At 48.9% G+C, this 16,018-nt stretch overlaps 1 protein-coding gene across 1 annotated transcript in view; it reads left to right on the forward strand.

The window, feature by feature from the left end:
* PYGM (glycogen phosphorylase, muscle associated) overlaps window positions 1-16,018 on the forward strand; it is a 131,323-nt gene that overhangs the window by 56,949 nt on the left and 58,356 nt on the right. The window lies entirely within an intron of this gene.

Here is a 16,018-nt window from a genome sequence, read left to right on the forward strand (position 1 = left end):
CGCATTCTCCTGCGGCTCAGTTCCCGGGTACTTGCGGGATCACGTGGCTGCTACGGGGAGGAGGTAAGAGGGTCTCCCAGGCGGGACCCGCCATTAAATCGCGTTCCGTCCGCGACCTAGGGAGACGGGTAGCGGCGCTGGTGTGGACACTGTCACCGAGCAGGTAAACCCAATCAGACCGTCAGGGCGTAAGAGTACAGGTCAGGTGTACTAACGCCCCATTTAATAAGGCTCTGTAGTACCGGCAGTGGAAGTTCAGCATAGGGGAACCGGCACTTGACCTGTAGCCCTTCCCCCGGCCAAGGGCGCCATCTCCACATAGATTTCCCACCCTGGAGCTGCCTCACACACTCCCTCATTCCCTGACAGAGACGCTGGGCACCATCTTCTGAGCATAGCTACTGCTGGTCCCCGGGATTGCTGGGCAAGGTCTCTCTTGTAAAGCCGCCTGTATACAGCGCTGTGTCTTTACAAACACTTGAGTATTCTACATGTCTTTATACAGAAAGCGTTAGTTAAGAAAAAGTATACCGATTACAGAATATATTGTACGGGTATTCTGATATGTACCTCCATTCTAGTGCCGCACTGTGAACAGCAGGTCACCACATAGCAAGTTAAATACATAAGCAGTCGGTATTACAGGCAGTAGCATACAGGCACTAGCATGCAGGCACTCTCAGCATAGCAGACTCATGATAGGCTCCAGTGGTCCCTAGTCTAACTCACACAACCCGGTTTATCACTTGGGTAACTATTCCACCGTCAAGAGCAAGGTGACTCTACCCTGGAAACCCTTATAACTAGAGATGTGCACCGGAAATTTTTCGGGTTTTGTGTTTTGGATTCGGTTCCGCGGCCGTGTTTTGGATTCGGACGCGTTTTGGCAAAACCTCCCTGAAATTTTTTTGTCTGATTCGGGTGTTTTACTTACAAAAAACCCTCAAAAACAGCTTAAATCATAGAATTTGGGGGTCATTTTTATCCCATAGTATTATTAACCTCAATAAACCATAATTTGCAACCTGCACGCCCAGACGTTGGCCACCACAGGAAAGAAAAATAATCCTGATTCATGCCCCTTACATTATTTGTCATTTTTCCTCCTTATAGTAATGCCCAGTATACATTATTCCACATACTGCAATGGCCCTTAGACATTATTCCACACACAATAATGCACATGACACAATATGCACACACTGTAATGCCCCCGACACATTATGCCACACACCGTAATGCCTGTGACACATTATGACAGGAATCGCAATGCCCGTTATACATTATGCTACACACTGCAATGCCCCTGATACATTATAGCACATACAATGTCTGTGACACAGTATGACACACACTGCAATGTCCGTGATACATTATACCACACACTGCAATGCCCGATACATTATAGCACATACAATGCCTGTGACACATTATGCCACACACTGCAATGACCTTGAGACATTATACCACAATGCCCGTGATATAGTATACCATACACCGTAATGCCTGTGACACATACCGCAATGCCCGTTATACCCTATGCCACACACCGCAATGCCCGTTATATATTATGCCACACTGCAATGACCCTGAGACATACCACATACCACAATGCCCGTGATATAGTATACCACACACCGTAATGCCTGACACATTATGACACACACCGCAATGTCCGTGATACATTATGCCACACACTGCAATGACCCTGAGACATTATACCACATATCACAATGCCAGCGATATAGTATACCATACACCGTAATGCCTGTGACACATTGACACACACCGCAATGTCCGTGATACATTATGCCACACACCGTAATGCCCATTACACATTAAGTCCTACAGTAAGGCTTCTAATTACTTTTCAAATACCTGCTCGTTGTCAGGGGTTTCATGCACTGGGTGTCATGCTCGTTGCCAGGGGTTTCATGCTCTTGGTTCCATGCACGGTGCCAGGGGTTTTCATGCTCAGGGTGTCATGCTCGTTGCCAGGGGTTTCATGCACTGGGTGTCATGCTCGTTGCCAGGGGTTTCATGCACTGGGTGTCATGCTCGTTGCCAGGGGTTTCATGCACTGGGTGTCATGCTCGTTGCTAGGAGGTAGTCCTTGTTGCTAGGGCTGTGCTCCCAGTGCCACATATGTCCCCAGTGCCAGATATTCCCCCACGGTGCCAGGTACTCACATGCCCCCAGTGCCAAATATAGCCCCCCCCCATGTGCCAGGTACACATATACCCCCAGTGCCAGATATTCCCCGACAGTGCCACATATGCCCCCAGTGCCAGATATCGCCCCCCCCCCCAGTGCTATATATGCCCCCAGTGACACATATGCCCCAGTGCCAGATATTCCCCCCCCAGTGCCACATATGCCCCCAGTGCCAGACAATGCCCCAGTGCCAGATATCCCCCCAGTGCCAGATATTCCCCCCAGTGCCAGATATCCCCCCCCCCAGTGCCACATATGCCCCCAGTGCCAGATACCCCCCCAGTGCCAGATATGCCCCCAGTGCCAGATATTCCCCCCAGTGCCATATATGTCCCCAGTGCCAGATATTCTCCCCCCCTCCCTGCCAAATATGCCCCCAGTGCCAGATATTCCCCCCCAGTGCGTGCGTCCCCCGTCCCCCCCCTTCCTCCGCCGCCGCCGCTGCTCCCCCCGCTCCCCTGCTGTTAGGAGGGACACGGAGGGCACAGTGCACGCCTCCCTGTGTCCCTCCTGTGTCTCCGGCGGCCGCGGGTCACTGTAATAAAGGAAGTGCTCACGAACGGCACTTCCTTTATGAGACCCGCGGCCGCCGGAGACCCAGGAGGGACACAGGAGAGGCGCGCACTGTGCCCTCCGTGTCCCTCCTAACAGCAGGGGACGAAACGAGACCGCAGACTGACATGCGGACGCTCGTCCGCATGTCAGTCTGCACTAAAAATGACAGGGGGGGCACGTGCCTTGGTGCCCCCCCCCCTAAATCCGCCACTGGGTAGCTGTGTGGCTAAGCTAAGCGACCCAAGTGGCCGACACAAACACCTGGCCCATCTAGGAGTGGCACTGCAGTGTCAGACAGGATGGCAGATTTAAAAAATAGTCCCCAAACAGAACATGATGCAAAGATAAATTAAAGAAAAAAGAGGTGCAAGATGGAATTGTCCTTGGGCCCTCCCACCCACCCTTATGTTGTATAAACAGGACATGCAAACTTTAACAAACCCATCATTTCAGCAACATGGTCTGCCACACGACTGTGACTGAAATGACTGATTGGTTTGGGCCCCCACCAAAAAAGAAGCAATCAATCTCTCCTTGCACAAACTGGCTCTACAGAGGCAAGATGTCCACCTCCTCCTCATCGTCCGATTCCTCACCCCTTTCACTGTGTACATCCTCCTCCTCACAGATTATTAATTCATCCCCACTGGAATCCACCATCTCAGGTCCCTGTGTACTTTCTGGAGGCAATTGCTGTTGGTGAATGTCTCCACGGAGGAATTGATTATAATTAATTTTGATGAATATCATCTTCTCCACATTTTGTAGAAGTAACCTCGTACGCCGATTGCTGACAAGGTGACCGGCTGCACTAAACACTCTTTCGGAGTACACACTGGAGGGGGGGCAACTTAGGTAAAATAAAGCCAGTTTGTGCAAGGGCCTCCAAATTGCCTCTTTTTCCTGACAGTATACGTACGGACTGTCTGACGTGCCTACTTGGATGCTGTCACTCATATAATCCTCCACCATTCTTTCAATGGTGACAGAATCATATGCAGTGACAGTAGACGACATGTCAGAAATCGTTGGCAGGTCCTTCAGTCCGGACCAGATGTCAGCACTCGCTCCAGACTGCCCTGCATCACCGCCAGCGGGTGGGCTCGGAATTCTTAGTCTTTTCCTCGCAGCCCCAATTGCGGGAGAATGTGAAGGAGGAGCTGTTGATGGGTCACGTTCTGCTTGACTTGACAATTTTCTCACCAGCAGGTCTTTGAACCTCTGCAGACTTGTGTCTGCCAGAAAGAGAGATACAACGTAGGTTTTAAATCTAGGATCGAGCACGGTGGCCAAAATGTAGTGCTCTGATTTCAACAGATTGACCACCCGTGAATCCTGGTTAAGCGAATTGAGGGCTACATCCACAAGTCCCACATGCCTAGCGGAATCGCTCCGTTTTAGCTCCTCCTTCAATCTCTCCAGCTTCTTCTGCAAAAGCCTGATGAGGGGAATGACCTGACTCAGGCTGGCAGTACCTGAACTGACTTCACGTGTGGCAAGTTCAAAGGGTTGCAGAACCTTGCACAACGTTGAAATCATTCTCCACTGCGCTTGAGTCAGGTGCATTCCCCCTCCTTTGCCTATATCGTAGGTAGCTGTATAGGCTTGAATGGCCTTTTGCTGCTACTCCATCCTCTGAAGCATATAGAGGGTTGAATTCCACCTCGTTACCACCTCTTGCTTCAGATGATGGCGGTGCAGGTTCAGTAGTGTTTGCTGGTGCTCCAGTCTTCGGCACGCGGTGGCTGAATGCCGAAAGTGGCCCGCAATTCTTCGGGCCACCGACCGCATCTCTTGCACGCCCCTGTCGTTTTTTAAATAATTCTGCACCACCAAATTCAATGTATGTGCAAAACATGGGACGTGCTGGAATTTGCCCACATGTAATGCACGCACAATATTTGTGGCGTTGTCCGATGTCACAAATCCCCAGGAGAGTCCAATTGGGGTAAGCCATTCTGCGATGATGTTCCTCAGTTTCCGTAAGAGGTTGTCAGCTGTGTGCCTCTTATGGAAAGCGGTGATACAAAGCGTACCCTGCCTGGGAACGAATTGGCGTTTGCGAGATGCTGCTACTGGTGCCGCCGCTGCTGTTCTTGCTGTGGGAGGCAATACATCTACCCAGTGGGCTGTCACAGTCATATAGTCCTGAGTCTGCCCTGCTCCACTTGTCCACATGTCCGTGGTTAAGTGGACATTGGGTACAACTGCATTTTTTATGACACTGGTGACTCTTTTTCTGACATCTGTGTACATTCTCGGTATCGCCTGCCTAGAGAAATGGAACCTAGATGGTATTTGGTACCGGGGACACACTACCTCAAGCAATTCTCTAGTTCCCTGTGAATTAACGCTGGATACCGGACACACGTTTAACACCACCGAAGCTGCCAAGACTTGAGTTATCCGCTTTGCAGCAGGATGACTGCTGTGATATTTCATCTTCCTTGCAAAGGACTGTTGGACAGTCAATTGCTTACTGGAAGTAGTACAAGTGGTCTTCCGACTTCCCCTCTGGGATATGACGATCGACTCCCAGCAGCAACAACAGCAGCGCCAGCAGCAATAGACGTTACACTCAAGGATGCATCGGAGGAATCCCAGGCAGGAGAGGACTCGTCAGACTTGACAGTGACATGGCCTGCAGGACTATTGGCTTTACTGTCTAAGGAGGAAATTGACACTGAGGGAGTTGGTGGTGTGGTTTGCAGGAGCTTGGTTACAAGAGGAAGGGATTTAGTTGTCAGTGGACTGCTTCCGCTGTCACCCAAAGTTTTTGAACTTGTCAATGACTTCTGATGAATGTGCTCCAGGTGACGTATAAGGGAGGATGTTCCTAGGAGGATAACGTCCTTACCCCTACTTATTACAGCTTGACAAAGGCAACACATGGCTTGACACCTGTTGTCCGCATTTCTGTTAAAATAATTCCACACCGAAGAGGTGATTTTTTTTTGTAATTTGACCAGGCATGTCAATGGCCATATTCGTCCCACGGACAACAGGTGTCTCCCCGGGTGCCTGACTTAAACAAACCACCTCACCATCAGAATCCTCCTTGTCAATTTCCTCCTCAGCGCCAGCAACACCCATATCCTCATCCTGGTGTACTTCAACAGTGACATCTTCAATTTGACTATCAGGAACTGGACTGCGGGTGCTCCTACCAGCACTTGCAGGGGGCGTGCAAATGGTGGAAGGCGCCACCTCTTCCCGTCCAGTGTTGGGAAGGTCAGGCATCGCAACCGACACAATTGGACTCTACTTGGGGATTTGTGATTTAGATGAACGCACAGTTCTTTGCTGTGCTTTTGCCAGCTTAAGTCTTTTCATTTTTCTAGCGAGAGGATGAGTGCTTCCATCCTCATGTGAAGCTGAACCACTAGCCATGAACATAGGACAGGGACTCAGCCGTTCCTTGCTACTCCGTGTCGTAAATGGCATATTGGCAAGTTTACGCTTCTCATCAGACACTTTTAATTTTGATTTTTGGGTCATTTTACTGAACTTTGGTTTTTTGGATTTTACATGCTCTCTACTATGACATTGGGCATCGGCCTTGGCAGACGACGTTGATGGCATTTCATCGTCTCGGCCATGACTAGTGGCAGCAGCTTCAGCACGAGGTGGAAGTGGATCTAGATCTTTCCCTATTTTACCCTCCACACTTTTGTTCTTCATTTTTTAATGTGTGGAATTATATGCCAGTAATATATCAATGGCTTACTGTACCGTACTGCTATATATTATATACTGGTGGTCAGCAAAATTATGCACTGTCCTCCTACTACTGCGCACAACAACTAAAATGCACCACAGGTATGGATGGATAGTATACTTGATGACACAGAGGTAGGTAGAGCAGTGGCCTTACTGTACCATACTGCTATATATTATATACTGGTGGTCAGCAAAATTATGCACTGGACTCCTACTATATATACTGCGCACAATTAAAATGCACCACAGGTATGGATGGATAGTATACTTGGCGACACTGAGGTAGGTAGAGCAGTGGACTTCTGTACCGTACTGCTATATATTATATACTGGTGGTCAGCAAAATTATGCACTGTACTACTACTGCGCACAACATCTAAAATGCACCACAGGTATGGATGGATAGTATACTTGACGACACAGAGGTAGGTAGAGCAGTGGACTACTGTACCGTACTGCTATATATTATATACTGGTGGTCAGCAAAATTATGCACTGTACTCCTACTATATATACTGCGCACAACTAAAATGCACCACAGGTATGGATGGATAGTATACTTGACGACACAGAGGTAGGTAGAGCAGTGGACTACTGTACCGTACTGCTATATATTATATACTGGTGGTCAGCAAAATTATGCACTGTCCTCCTACTATATATACTGCGCACAACAACTAAAATGCACCACAGGTATGGATGGATAGTATACTTGACGACACAGAGGTAGTTAGAGCAGTGGACTACTGTACCGTACTGATATAATACTGGTGGTCACTGGTCAGCAAAATTCTGCACTGTCCTCCTACTATATACTACAATGCAGCACAGATATGGAGTGTTTTTCAGGCAGAGAACGTATAATACTGGTGGTCACTGGTCAGCAAAACTCTGCACTGTCCTCCTACTATATAATACTGGTGGTCCCCAGTCCCCACAATAAAGCACACTGAGCACAGATATTTGCAGCACACTGAATACAACTGAGAGAACGCTGCACGTCCTCTCCCTATCATCTCCAATGCACGAGTGAAAATGGCGGCGACGCGCGGCTCCTTATATAGAATATGAATCTCGCGAGAATACGACAGCGGGATGATCACGTTCGGGCGCGCTCAGGTTAACCGAGCAAGGCGGGAAGATTCAAGTCTTCCTCGGAACCGTGTAAAATGGGTGAAGTTCGGGGGGGTTCGGATTCCGAGGAACCGGACCCGCTCATTTCTACTTATAACAGGAAATCCCAGGTGCTGCTGATCACACACCTGGGATTCTGCTACTGCTTCCAAAACCTGGTCTGGATCCTCCACATTACTTTCACATGTAAAAATGCTGTCTCTGCCACAATCCTCCCCCCTTAGCTTCAACCACCCTGGTGAAGCTACACTATTTTCAGACTAGCTCTCTGCCTTGCCCACCCCTACCTGTGTCATCCGCCCAGGTACACACACAGCCTTCCACTACCTTCCAGAGGTCACCCACCTCGCCTTCTTCCTCCTCCCCTAGCTTCACCATTGGGTTGCTTGGAGGAACAGGACCTACAAACCTCTTGGAAAGGGCATCGGCATTGAGGTGCTGTTCTTCTTGGAAGCAAGACTGTGTAGTATTCTCCAGTAACCACAGTTCCAAGCATAACAGTACACCTGTACTACTTACAACACCATCTGTAAACAAATCCAACTGTTTTGCTGGGCATGCACCCTACAATTATGTAGCAGGTACGCCGATATTGGGAAGATCATCCAGTTAATTGTAGCGTGTATGCGGCCAACCCAATCGAAAATATTGATCTGCATGCTGGATCGTCCATCATTTCCCTCCGATTCGATATTTTCTTAGTGTCTGGTCAGCCACGTTGAGCAGTGTATACCCTACCCTGTTCCTTCACATCCCCACCTCACTGACAGCAGCACATCCCCGCTTCACTGACAGCGACACATACCCATCTCATTGGGGCGGCACTGAGAGCGGCACATCCCCGCCTCACTGACAGCGGCACATCCCCGCCTCACTGACAGCGGCACATCTCCGCCTTGCTGACAGCGGCACATCCCCGCCTTGCTGACAGCGGCACATCCCCGCCTCACTAGGGTGGCACTGACAGCGGCACTCCCTCACTGACAGCAGCACATCCCCACCCCACTGACAGCAGCACATCCCCATCCCACTGACAGCAGCACATCCCCATCCCACTGACAGCAGCACATCCCCACCTCACTGACAGCAGCACATCCCCACCTCACTGACAGCAGCACATCCCCACCTCACTGACAGCAGCACATCCCCACCCCACTGACAGTGGCACATCCCCGCCTCACTGACAGTGGCACATCCCCGCCTCACTGACAGCAGCACATCCCCACCCCACTGACAGTGGCACATCCCCGCCTCACTGACAGCGGCACATCCCAGCCTCACTGACAGTGGCACATCCCCGCCTCACTGACAGTGGCACATCCCCGCCTCATAGACAGCGGCACATCCCAGCCTCATAGACAGCGGCACATCCCCGCCTCACTCACAGTAGCACATCCCCGCCTTACTGACATACACATTTCAGAAAAAAATTATGTATTTTATTCACTTACACTGTTAGCCAGTTAAATGTTTATCTATTAAATATCATTCAAATTAAACAGTCTATTCTGAACTATTTTGTCCTGTTATTATACATGTATTTCACCCTATTTTGTCACAACTAAAATAGATACACCACTGTTGGGTGTGTGGTCGTGCTCTGGTATTCGCACGCCTTTGGTGGTTTAATGCACCAAGGCATGCGTATACCAGAGCGCAACTGCACACCCAAGAATGGTATATCTATTACATATACATAGCAGGTTTTTCAGTGAGAATAAAAAGGAAAAAATTGGCACTACCCATCAATGCAGTGCACCCGTTGTTATTTTCCAAGTTTTTGAGCTTATCTTAGTATATGGAATCAGTGAGGTACATCCAACGCGTTTCGTCTGTCTGACTTCATCAAAGGGTCCCCTCGATGAAGTCAGACAGACTTCAAATTACTACGCTATATAGTGAATGTTTGTGTCTCCCTGCCATCTATAGATCCTGAGATACCCGGACTAGAGAATAGTAGACTGATATGCATTGGTTCAAGCCGTAATTCGGTACGCATTTTTATATTTGCTTGTGACAGACCATCAAAATGACTACACCATAGGTGCTTTGTTTGTTCTTCCTGTTTGTAGATTTTCCTTGGGCTATGTGTACCTAGTGGCTTTTTTTGAAGAACCTAGCAGCTGCCTGAAAAAAGTGGAGGGGTGTGGACATTTGGCTATTGAGCCTTTCTGTGACTGTAAATACATCCTGAATACGCTGAGTTCGGGAACAGGAAATTAGATATACCATTGACTGAGTTGTGGTTGGTGGACCACATATGTGAGTACGGGAATACTGACTGGGACAAGCACACTGATCTATTTTCTCTCTCTCTCTATATATATATATATACATACATATATATATATTATAAATTATATTATATATATTGTGCAGCTATTTTTTTTTTTTTTAAACAGGGCAGGTGCACTATATAATATAATTATCAAGTATTGGTACTTACTGCCTGAATGTCACTACAGTCAACTCAGAATTGGGTTGCTGCCGGCTCCTTTTGGAGCTGGAGGGGAGGCGGAGCTGTCTGTGGTGATGGACTGGCTCTGCAAAGACTTATGGGTGTAGGGGGCAGCTCTGATGCCGGCCATTTTCTTGGAGCTTGATTGAGCTTCATTCAGTTTTTTTGTTAATGCTGCGCGGCAGCGCGGCAGTCGGCCGCCATTAGGGAATGGCGGGCGGCACTGTGGGGACGACCAGACCGGCCAAATGGAATCTGGTCCGGCGTCCCAGCGTACCAATCCGCTCCTGTCCCTGCCTTAGTGGATGCTAATAGCTTATCCTTCAAATGACTGATAATGAGGATTCCACTACTGTGGCAAAGAAAACTTGTTCAAACTATATTACCACATTCTGATCATATTGTGGATGTCAGACGGGAACCCTGGTCTAACCCAGGGAGTAAATTCCCTCTGCCAAAATGGGCCTTGGCTCGCTATCCCCTCCCTGCAGAGTTATGTAACAAATGGGAAACCACCCCTGGTGGATTCTCACGTCACCCGTCTCGTGGTGTCATCCACTCTGCCTGTCACCTCACTGAAGGAACCGACAGATAAGCATGTGGAGGGATGCCTGAAGTCTGTATACTCCCTTACTGGATTCATAGACCTACTATAGCTGCCTCTTGGGCTGCAAAAGGTATTGAGGCGTGGGTTCAGGCATTAGAGGAAGAGCTGCCCGAGGATATATCTGACAATCCCAGACAATACCTGTCTCACAATACCACCGCCACCTAACATGTTCAGGAGGCGTCCTCTGAGGTGGATGTATTGGCAGCCGAGGCGTCGACCACGTCTGTCCTGGCTCACCGCATATAGGGGGTCATTCTGATCTGATCGCAGCTGTGCTAAATTTAGCACAGCTACCATCAGGCACTCAGACATGCGGGGGGACACCCAGCACAGGGCTAGTCCACCCCGCATGTCAGTGCCCCCCCCCCCCAGCAGAAATGCGACGCTTTTGCATTTGAGGAGTACCTCCCGGCCAGCGCAGCTCCTGCGGCTGGCCGGGAGAACCTCTTCGCTGCCCGGGTCGCAGCAGCTGCGTGTGATGTCACGCAGCGGCCTGCCCCCCCAACGGTCCGGCCACTCCTGCATTGGCCAGACTGCACCCCCTAAACGGCGGCTTAGCGCCGCCATCCATCCCCCTCCCGCCCAGCGACCGCCTCTGCCTGTCAGTCAGGCAGAGGCGATCGCTAGGCAACGACAGCCTTCGACCGACCGTCTGGCATGCACCGGCGCACTGCGGCGCCGGCACATGTGCAGTACTGACCCGATGGCACTGCTGCGATAAACTGCAGCGTGTGATCGGGTCAGAATGACCTCCATTGTGGTTAAGGTCATGGAAAGTGGAACTGGACTCCAAAAGACCTTGGAGGTACTCCCCTTCACTGGGGACATTATGTTTGGGGAAGACCTATATAAAATAGTATCTGAAATAGCAGCCGTTAAGACAGCTTTTCTCCCCACTACTAATCCTTCTGCAGAAGGCAATAGGTACCACTTTTCGATCATTTTGACCTGAAGGGAATTCAAAAGGTCAGGCATACCCGAGACAATTTAGTGCTCCCAAAACCACAAAGCTCAAGTCCAAACAATCCTGGGCAGCCCGTTGGCCTGCTTCAAAACATGACAAGCATGCTGCATGACGGGGCGGGCCTCCCTCTGGGGGATCTCAGGATGGGAGGCCAACTTCTACAATTCACCCAGGTCTGGTTAAATACCACTTCAGATGCTTGGGTACTGGAAGTTGTCTCTCACGGGTACGCTGTCTCGTTAAAGAGATGTCCCCCTTGACAGTTTTTGCACTATGGCCCTCCTTTCGGATCCGTTAAAGGCGCAAACTTTACAAACTGTGGTGAGTTCCCTCCTGAGTACAGGAGTGATTGTGCCAGTACCTCAGTCCCAGAGAGGCAGAGGTTATTAACCACCCTGTTTCTCGTGAAACTCAATGGGTCCTTCCAGCCTATACTGAATCTCAAATCTTTAAACAAGTTTGTGAGAGTGTCCAGGTTTCGTATGGAAACACTGCAGTCCATTGTACTGGCTATGGAGACTGGAGACTGTATGGTATCCCTGGATATACAGGATGCATACCTGCATATACCTATTGCATCAGCAGTTTATGCGGTTTGCTAATGGCAACCGCCATTCCAACTCCAGGCACAGCCATTTGGACTGGCCTGTTCAAGTACGATCAGACAACGCCACCACGGTGGCATACATAAACCATCAAGGTGGCACTCGAGGCTGCATGGCAATGAAGGAATTGTCAAAAATCCTTTGTTGGGTGGAACGACATCTGTCCGCCATATCGGCAGTGATCATTCCGGGTGTCCTGAACTGGGAAGTGGACTTCACTGGTCGCCAGGACATGCATGCCGGAGAGTGGATTCTTCATCCAGAAGTCTTTTGACTCCTCGTGGACAGGCGGTGTCTACCGGACGTAGACTTCATTGTGTCTCGACACCATAACAAGGTTCTGGTCTTCGGATCAAGGACCAGGGATCCTCAAGCAGCGTTTGTAGGTGCTCTGGCAGTTACATGGAAGTTTTGGCTGCCCTTTGTGTTCCCTACAGTGTCTCTCCTGCCCTGGGTACTATGGAAGTTCAATCAAGAAGGAGGAATACTACTTCTAGCCGCTCCAGCGTGGCCTCGATGGCATTGGTTCTCAGACCTGCAGGGTCTATCGATGGAGCATCAATGGGCACTTCCTCAGCACCCTGACCTCCTCGTACAGGGCCCTTATCTCTACCCAGACCTGGCCAGACTGGCTTTGATGGCGTGGCTCTTGAAGCATCACTCCTGAGGGCAAAAGGATTTTCCGAGGTGGTTATCCAAACTATATGAAGGCCTGCGAACCGGCATCTGCCCGGATTTATTACAGGGTCTGGAATTCTCACTTCACCTGGTGTGCTGATAAGTATTATGATACATATCGATTCAGAACGTCCAGAATCCTGGCTTTTATGCAACAAGGTCTTGACTTAGGTCTTCGTCTGTCCTCCCTCAAGGTTCACATATCTGTCTTGTCAGTATGGTTTCAGAGAAAGATTGCGTCTATACCTGACGTTCATACTTTCACTGAAGGTGTCCTTCGGATTCAGCCTTCCTATGTCCCTCCTGTGGCTCCATGGGATATGTCTGTTGTACTGAATTCCCTGCAAGAGTCTCCAATGAACCTCTTGAGTCGGTGGACCTGAAATGGCTCACGGCCAAGGTCCTGTTCTTGCTGGCTATTGCCTCTGGAAGAAGGGTGTCGGACTTAAGCGCTTTGTCTTGTCGTTCACCCTTTTTGATATTTCACAGTGACCGGGCAGTTCTACGAACTCGCCCCGGTTATTTACCTAAGGTGGAGTCATCATTTCACCTTAACCAAGAGATTGTGGTTCCGGCCTTTATCTCTTCTGATTTGTCCTCCAAAGAGCGGTCTTTGGATGTGGTAAGGGCTCTCCATATATATGTAGAGAGGACTGCCTCTATCAGGAGGTCAAATACCATTTTTGTCTTGTTTGGTTTTCACAAACATGGCTGGCCTGCGAACAAGCAAGCCTTGGCCAGTTGGATTAGAATGGTGATTGCACAAGCTTATGCGCAGGCTGGCCTCCCAGCTCTTGCTGCTATTAAAGCCCATTTTACTTGGTCTGTTGGACCTTCTTGGGTGGCCCGCTGTGGCACGTCCGCAAAACAATGTGCAAGGCGGCTACGTGGTCCTCAGTGAACACGTTTATGAGGTTCTATGCCTTTGATACTTCTGCCTCCCAGGATGCTTCCTTGGAACACCGGGTTCTCATGCCCGCTAAGGCGCATCCCCTCCCTTGAGGCACTGCTTTAGGACATCCCCGATGTTTTCCTGTGGAAACCAGTGTATCCTGCTGCAGAAAAGGAGTGTTATGGTAGACTTGCCATTGTTAACACCCTTTCTGCAAGGTACATGGTTCCACAGGGCGCCCACCCTGACGCACCTTGCTGCTATGGGTTTGTATGACATTAGCCACTGGTACACTCTCCTGTCTTGAGAATGTGGTTCTATGTGATTAACATCTGCCTTCTCTCTTGCCTGCTCCTGCATTGGACTGGTTAACGAAACTGAGCTCTCAGTGCCTGTAGGCGGGGTTATAGAGGAGGCCCCAATGCATCATGGGACAGCCTAAAGCTTTAGCCTGTTGGTGCCTCTGGATCAAGATCCACTCTACACCCCGATGTTTCCCTGTGGAACCCAATGTACCTTGCAGAAAGAGAGTTATCAATGGTTAGTCTACCATAACACTTATTTTTTTTATTAAAGATGAACTTGTATATAAACTGTGATTTCACTGAATGCCAAATGCTTAATATCTGTCAGAACTAGGCCTCCCCTGTAGGAAAATCATTCTGATATATGGCAGCCCTCCAGGAGCTCTCAGAGTTTTTAGGGAGATGTAGCAAACCCGTCTGAGTGGAGAGGATGCCCAAATCAATCAATCAATCAATCAATCAATCAATCAGCTGCTAGCTAGCATTTTATAGTACATTCTATAAAATGGTAGGAGCTGGTTGGTTGCTATGGGCAACTACTCAACTGATTCTCTTCTCCACTCCTTTCAGTGCTTAATTCATAGACCTCATATTTCCCTACAGTATGCCTATGTCCTAGAAATTTCCAGTCCAGGTTTCCTAGTGCGTGGCGTAACGTCCATAGAGGTTCCCTCATACACAGCTTTTCTTTCTGTGTGATGTTGATGTTTTGTTTTTTCTCTTTTTTTTATCAATGTAAATGACACACCCAAATATTAAATCTGAATATCCACTAGGCTCCAGATCCATGGTGGCTGGGCATGAGTGTTCCAGCAATATGAAACATTTATACATTTAAGTTTTTATTCAACTAATAGGGACACTAATAACTAGTGATGTGCACCGGAAATTTTTCGGGTTTTGTGTTTTGGTTTTGGGTTCGAACGCGTTTTGGCAAAACCTCACCGAATTTTTTTTGTCGGATTCGGGTGTGTTTTGGATTCGGGTGTTTTTTTCAAAAAACCCTAAAAAACAGCTTAAATCATTGAATTTGGGGGTCATTTTGATCCCATAGTATTATTAACCCCAATAACCATAATTTACACTCATTTCCAGTCTATTCTGAACACCTCACACCTGACAATATTATTTTTAGTCCTAAAATTTGCACCGAGGTCGCTGGATGGCTAAGCTAAGCGACACAAGTGGCCGACACAAACACCTGGCCCATCTAGGAGTGGCATTGCAGTGTCAGGCAGGATGGCCCTTCCAAAAAATACTCCCCAAACAGCACATGACGCAAAGAAAAAAAGAGGCGCAATGAGGTAGCTGTGTGAGTAAGCTAAGCGACCCTAGTGGCCGACACAAACACCTGGCCCATCTAGGAGTGGCACTGCAGTGTCAGGCAGGATGGCCCTTCCAAAAAATACTCCCCAAACAGCACATGACGCGAAGAAAAAAAGAGGCGCAATGAGGTAGCTGTGTGAGTAAGCTAAGCGACCCTAGTGGCCGGCACAAACACCTGGCCCATCTCACGCAGGATGGCCCTTCCAAAAAATACTCCTCAAACAGCACATGACGCAAAGAAAAAAAGAGGCGCAAGCTCTTCCCGTCCAGTGTTGGGAAGGTCAGGCATCGCAACCGACACAATTGGACTCTCCTTTGGGATTTGTGATTTCGAAGAACGCACAGTTCTTTGCTGTGCTTTTGCCGCAAGTCTTTTCTTTTTTTCTAGCGAGAGGATGAGTGCTTCCATCCTCATATGAAGCTGAACCACTAGCCATGAACATAGGCCAGGGCCTCAGCCGTTCCTTGCCACTCCGTGTCGTAAATGGCATATTGGCAAGTTTACGCTTCTCCTCAGACGCTTTTAATTTTGATTTTTGGGTCATTTTTTTACTGAT

Source organism: Pseudophryne corroboree, chromosome 11, assembly GCF_028390025.1.
Source record: "Pseudophryne corroboree isolate aPseCor3 chromosome 11, aPseCor3.hap2, whole genome shotgun sequence".
In the NCBI taxonomy this organism is placed as follows: Eukaryota; Metazoa; Chordata; class Amphibia; order Anura; family Myobatrachidae; genus Pseudophryne; species Pseudophryne corroboree.